Here is a 7299-nt window from a genome sequence, read left to right on the forward strand (position 1 = left end):
GCACTCTCCTGTATGCTCATCCATCATGGATGAATGAATAAGCCATAGGCCTACCTCTTTTTCCTTTGAGGTGCAATACTCCAGTAAAGCATGCAAGAATCCTGTAAAATTAAGTGACTAACGGTTCTGAATTTTACTCAGCAGGCTTTTGCCTTCATGACAGATCATGTAAGTGTCTTGACACAAGTCACTACCCAAGAACAGTTGCAGGGGAAGGATAGCTCAGTGGTTTGAGCATTAACCTACTAAACCTAGAGTTGTGAGCTCAATCCTTGAGGGGGCCATTTAGGGAACTGGGGTAAAAATCTGTCTGGTGATTGGTCCTTCTTTGAGCAGAGGGTTGGACTAGATGAGGTCCCTTCCAACCCAGATATTCTATGGCAAACATACTACAGTATATGGTGCCATTGCCCATCAGCTTTTGTTCATTAGGATGTTAGTGCCCTCTGGTGGTAGATATTTATCTGCATTTAAATAATTTTAAGATCAGCTGTTTTACCCCAAGTAGGGTTTATTGCTACTAACTCTTGTCATTTATCAAAAAAGCTGTCTACACAAAGTTTTTGCCATGCACTTATGCAGTATATAAAAGAGAGCAATTTCTATTACAAATTAAAATAATGCAACCAACAGGAGGAAAAAAAGTCACAGATCAGATCTGAGAGTCTGAATACCAACATATAACAACTTAATAGTAGGGGAAAAAACAGGTTTTAGTGTCCCTATTTCCTTTTCTTCCTCTCAGATATGGGAAAATATTATGGTGTTTTACTGCAAATGTAGGCAAGATTCAGCCAGGAAAAAAAGTGTATTGATATGTTATGTTTCTCTAGTTGGAGACATTACATGATAGACATTATTTTTTTAGAAAACAAATGTGTGGCTCTGATTTACCAAAATATTTTGTACCATTTCCTTTAAAAATAAATATATAAATGAAAGAAATGTATAACCAGAGATGTTCTGCAACTGTCCTGCTTCTGATTCTTTACTGTATATCAGCTGTGTTCCCTAAAATGTAAGGGATCTAAACTTATATGTAGCCTGCTTTAATAAGTAGTTTAGACTTTTGAAAGGGCAAAAGCTCTAAATTGTTCTCCCACGGCAGAAATTTCAGGTGTGTTGGCTGCATTTCGCTAGTGGACAGATCTGACCTAAGCATTTGACAAACAACTAAGGTCTTCCTCACCTAATCCTCTGAAGTGAGAAGAAATCTTCACAGTAAAGGGAGACATTGCTCACAATGTGATACTTGGAAACATCTGCCATCTCCTGAGGGCTTGAGAAGAAATAAAAAAGAAGCTTATGAAATACAAAATCACCATGGAATACATATTAATGAATACAGCTCGTTTTGCAGTAGAGTCCACTGTGTTGCTTCACAGATACACTGCTGCTTGCTCCTCTTCTTTGTATTCAGAAAGCGAAGAGAAGCCAAGAAAACATGGAGTAGCACAATTGCTTGTCATTTACAAGAGTAAGTCAGTAGCCTGGGAACCTCTGAAAAAAATATTGAGTTTATTGCATGTAGTTTGTATAGCACGCGACAGCCTGTGACTGCTATATAAACATCACTATGTTAAATATCACAATGCAAAATACTAAAGAGAGCAAAGAAAGGAAGACCCTTGTTGTTTTCAAATGCCTAGACTATATGTGTCTCCTAGCAACTTTCGCATCTGAAGCTTTCCAGTGGGAGTGCACTATCATTGTTTCTCAAGCAGGAGGCTCATTTTCTCATATAGTGTGGCATCTTTGGGAGAGCTCCTATCTCTCTCAAAGGAGACTCAAGGAAGCTCAGGAGAAATGAAAAAGCTAATACATTTTCTTCTTGTTTGATCTTTTTTCTCAAAAGAATCCACATAAATGGAGCTGTCTGCTTTTCCTAGGCCAAATTCTGCCCCGGGAGATGCCTGTGCAACCCTAATTAAAGTTGTATAAATGCAAAGAAGGTAGAATTTGGCCTTTGAGCCATAAGTGAAAATGAGTGATAACAATAAGCAGGCTGTCCCTATTTATTTGTTCAAATGATGACTAAATTTAGGAACAGATTTTAGGTCCAGCTGTACTTGGTGAAACTCAGGATAGAGAAGATGCAAAAGGTGGGATACTGCTACTTTTACATTCCCCCAAACCTGAGACTGTGTTGCTGCTGGTCTAGACCCAGATAGAAATCAGAACAGCCTTATGGTGGCTGTCAAAATCTCTGTCACAGGGTGAGCTGGCCATTTTAAGAGGGCCCTGAACCCAGCTGCATCTGTGACAGACCTAGCAAGCCTTCCCCCAGGTGGAGGAGATGCTGAATGGTCTGGTGACTAAATCAGGTAATAGGCTGAGGAGCACCTGTGCTCATAACAAGTCATGAAGAGTTTAAATGAGTGGAAGAACTCAGCTAACTTTTCACAGAAACCCCTGAGTTAGGGGAGAAGATTGGGGGTGGCCTCAAGAACAGCTGTAAGAGTCAGTTCAGTACTCTGTTAAAGAGTGGGAGAAACTGAGCAGAGCCCTTGAAATGTGTGTGTTTTTTCGGACTCTAATGCCCTGGAAGGTTAGGACTTGTACATAACTCTGCTGGAGGACTAAGTCACTTCAGCAACTGAAAGCTGGTAATTGAATGTGTTGAAAGCTGTGAGAGTTGGTATTGAAGACTCAGGAAAGAAACTGAGGTCGGGTGGCTCTCGTAGCACGCCATATCATGCGGGGATGTGTTCATAGATGACAGCCTGCTACATGCTCTAATGGCTGATCAGTGGATTAGGAATCCACCCATACCCCCTTTGCTCTGGTCAAGCCACCTATGCTAGTAGCAAGGAAGGTGGTGGTGTAGGTGTATTGGGGTAACACTCCTGCAGCTGGTTATGCCAGCACCACAGCCAGTTTTCGTCAGTGGGTGGTACAGAGTGGTTGCATGGCACCTTAGGATCCGGCCCACTATTTCCTTCTATTCTAGCCCCTCTTCTCCAAAAGGGAAAAGCATTCTGGGACGGAGATATTCCCACCAACCAGTTTTCAGATCACCGATTAAGTTTTTTGTGATTGAGGCATCAGAGTGAGGCACGGGTGACCGACGTTAAATTCTTAGCACTCGGACTTCCTGTGTGACTTTGTGCAAGTCACTTTAGACCAAGATTTTCAGAAATAGCTAAAGATATGTGGGTGCTCAAATTGAAATACTATAAAATAACTTGATTTGCAGACGGTGCTTACCATCTGCCCTATGACAATCAGGACCCTTAAAGGTGTTGTAAGGTGGGCACTCAAACAACCCCTCTCTCAAAAAAAATACAAAGCATCCAAAAATGACTGGGCATTTTTGCAAGTCTTATCCTCTCTTTCTGGTTCAGTTCCTCATCTGCAAAATGAGGATGGGAGTATTCTTCTCACACTGCTTGTGATCCAGAAGAGCCTCAGCTTCCTAAACTAGATGAACCAAATCAAAACTTCATCAGCACCGCAATGATGGAATGACAGGGGCAAGAGAGAGAAGTTGGCATAGGAAAACACCTCCTGCTTCCCATTCTCCAGGGCCAGACTCAAGAAGCACTTGGCTGTCAGCCAGTGCTTGGCATCTGTACCCCAGCTGAGACCCTGCTATATGTGTTTGGCCCTGCATAGTCTAGTTCAAACAGGAATTAATTCAGGGAAGCCTCATGGCCTGTGTTATATAGGAGGGCAGACTAAATGATCACAATGGTCCCTTCTTTATAATTTATGACTTTAAAATGTGTCATTCAAATAAACTGCAGAACACACTTAGTTTCACTCAATTAGGGGCAAATCCTACCACTACTTCCCAGTCATGGAATACCTCAAGTAGTAAAACCAGTTTCCCTCTCTGTGAAGTGTATTTATTTGGATGTCATGCCCTGGCACACTCAATCACTGCTCTCTACATTGTTGTATACAGGGCTAGTGCAGAGACACTTTTGCCAGTGGCTCTCCTGTGCATCACCACTGTAAGACTTAAGTGGTGAGGAGACCCTCGCACTGGCCTGTGACCCATGGGAGAATCCCCTCTTAAAGGAGTTTTGGCTCCTGAATCTAACATCAAAGTTTCCCTCTATCATTTTTTCCTCTATAAGCTATTAACTATTTCTTTTAGAATGAACAGCAATGAAGAGCTTACTCACATCAAAATTAGCAAAAATTCATTTTGGAAAATTATCCCCATATGCCAATGCACTATTGGTTTACATGGAAAATACAAATTCCCTTATTCCACATCTCATCAATAATTGACAAGTGTTCCATTTCCCTGGTAAAGATTGGGAAAGCATGAAATCCACTAGCTTCTTTAAAAAAAAATCCCATGAGGGGAGTCCAAATTATTTTTTCTGTGATTTAGCATGAAAACTCTGCAGTAAAATTAAAAAAAAACACTTTTCTAGGTCCTTTTGCTTGGCTTAAGTACCTAGTTGACTGATGGGAGATGTGATTGTCTTGTTTTAAAATGTCTGCTATTTCTGCAGATTCAGTTATAGGATAATTGAAACAGCATGTTAAACTAATAGATTCTTTCCAAAAGCAATGGCTGCATGAAGAGAAACTATCATGTAATAATCATAAATTATCAGACAAATAAATATAATTTACTCACTGATGTACTAATTATGTAGTATTCCTTTCCCACCGCCACCAGCTTTTAGCTGTCTTTTCTTTGGTTTCCTGCATCCAGACTAATCAACAGGACCCTCTAAATAAATTGGCACCTCATGCCCTGAAGCAAAAGGGCAAGTAACTCATGCAAATCCTAGCTGATTCTGGATGTAAGCTCTCTTATACTTCAGTGAAGACTAAGAAATTATTCCTTTAAAAAAGTGTCCTGGGACACCGCAGCTTAAAACAAAATTATGTTATATTTTCAGACAAACCAATCCTCACAACATATTTCACACAAACATGGGACCAGCGTGCAAACCTTTGGATGTTGTTATACCCAAGTTAAATCTGTGACGGAGTCGCTTTCAAATTCTCCTACTGTATTTTTTTCAACGGTCAATGAATAAATCCTTTACTTAAATCCTATTTCTGTATGAATATCTCAAAGTAGGTGATTGGGAAGAAAGTTTCAATAACTTGTGCATTAGCACAAGCGGATAGCTAAAAGTGCACATAATGAATAAAACTCTAAAGCTAATCACAGGTTATAACTACATTACATGCGACTGCCAGTGGTGGTAGGGTACATGTAGCTACACAAGCAGTGAAACACAGGTTGCGTCCACGTTGTGGTGTGTAGCTCTCCAGATGTGTCTTCACACTAGGCTTTATTTATACCTATGCTATGGAGGACTACCTGTGTATGCACTCTCCACACCACCAAAAGAAGCACTCAATGTAGACATATACATAGTGGTAAGTGATATTAGTTCCTTCTTTCTGTATTTTCTAACCAAGGCCGGCTCTAGGCACAAGCATTCCAAGTATGTGCTTGGGGCAGCCTTTCTCAAGGGGTGGCACTCTGGCTTTTTTTTTTTTTTTTTTTGCTTGGGGCGGCAAAAAACCTGGAGCCGGCCCTGTTTCTAGCAGCAATATCAACAGAAATCACTGAAATGTCTTTCAGCTGAAGCTGGAAGCCACCAGTTAAAGGAAAGTGGTCACTGGTTGTGGTTGGTTTTTGTTTTTAAAGAATCTTAAGTTGAGCAACCTTTCTGAATGGCCAAGTCAGTGGCTTTCTGCTCTCATTAGTTACCTCATCCCACTGAAAATCTTACGGAACCCGACTGAATCATCTGCAATTTCAGTGGGGTTCCACTGGTATTACAGAGGGCAAAGTGTGGCACAGAGGGTGCTGTTTTAGGCTAACTCATGTTCTGCCTCTATCTCCAATGTCTGCATGGCACGTCTTTGTGTGATGGACTGGTGTGGCAGACTGTGGGGAGCCTGAGCTCAAAATGAAACTGCATAGCTCTTTGCTAATATTTGTCATAGTAACTTGCCATTCCTTAAACTTTGAAAAACATCCAGATGTAGTTGAAACCCACACTTCTGCAGGGAGTCTCAGGTGCTCATATTAAGAGTTATGGTAGGTAAAAGGAGTCTGTGATCTGAAAGTAGAAGACCACAACTTAAGAAGCTGTACATTTTTAAAAAGCAGGGGGGAAACATTTTTGCAGTTTTATTTTCTAACCAACTCTAGTTTTGACATTACTGTTAACATCATACTCTTACAAAAGAGGTGCTAGCACTAAAGCCATTGCACATCATTTTTACACAAGTTTAAAAAGAGGAAACCCCCCCCCCCCCCAACAGTGATGCAGGATGGAATTTGGTTTTAGTGCCCAGCAGGAGAAGAGACTGTTAAACATCACAATGCAATCACAAAGAAGGATGGCTAACAGATCATTAAAATAATTCCTCCCCCCCCCCACTCAGACTTTTTCAACTCTCCCTCATCCCTTAGGGAAATTATTCTTTCTTCATTGTCCTCCCCCTCTCTGTGCCTGAAGGCCCTTCTTTTAGACTTTAAGAATTGATGGGGCCAGATGGATCTTAACAATTCACTGTGTTAATATTAAAAATCTTTATCATCCTTTTCCCTGGGAAACATCTTTTTAACATAAGATTGCTGAACATGAGGAAGACTGAAAAGTAGTTAAGCTGTTCATTACTATTAGTAGCCTTGTTTATAAAGAGACATTCAGATGATGAGGGAAGAGGATTAACAAGGTTCACACTTATAAGGATAAACTTCAGGAGCTAAAACATGTTCATTCTTACTGAAATCTGATGGACAAGTAGAGTACGATTAGGTCACAAGTATCTAAGGAGCTCATACAAATATCAAAGCAAGACTTAATCCCACTGCAAGGAAGAAGAACAATATGTTGTCACAGTTTGAATATAAGAAGAAAGCAATAAATAGCTAGGACATCCCTGAGAACCTTTCAGCAAGGTTATCGATACGTGGCATAAAGCTTCAGTGGAGCTTGATAGAGTCAAATGACCATGGCAAGTAGCATGGAGGGATTTACAGACATTTTAGGACGATATCATAACTGGAATCACATCCAGAGAAGCAGACTGCAAATGTTGGAGAGCAACGGAATGGACTGGGTAGGTCTTTTGGTTTCACCAATCAAAAAAACCCCCAAACTTTATTCTCAAAAGCATCTTCATTTTTGGATAATTTGTGATTGTTTAGTACATCATTCCAAACATATTTCTGATTTATACAAGTGTCAGAAAAAACAGAGGAAAATCCAGCCATTAACCCAGATTTATTTGATCTCAAAACTTACGTTAACCTTTCACTGATAAAAGATAAAAGGCAGTTTGCTGTTTCTCGAACACAGCCAT

This window comes from Mauremys reevesii, linkage group 7 (assembly GCF_016161935.1).
Source record: "Mauremys reevesii isolate NIE-2019 linkage group 7, ASM1616193v1, whole genome shotgun sequence".
Lineage (NCBI taxonomy): Eukaryota > Metazoa > Chordata > Testudines > Geoemydidae > Mauremys > Mauremys reevesii.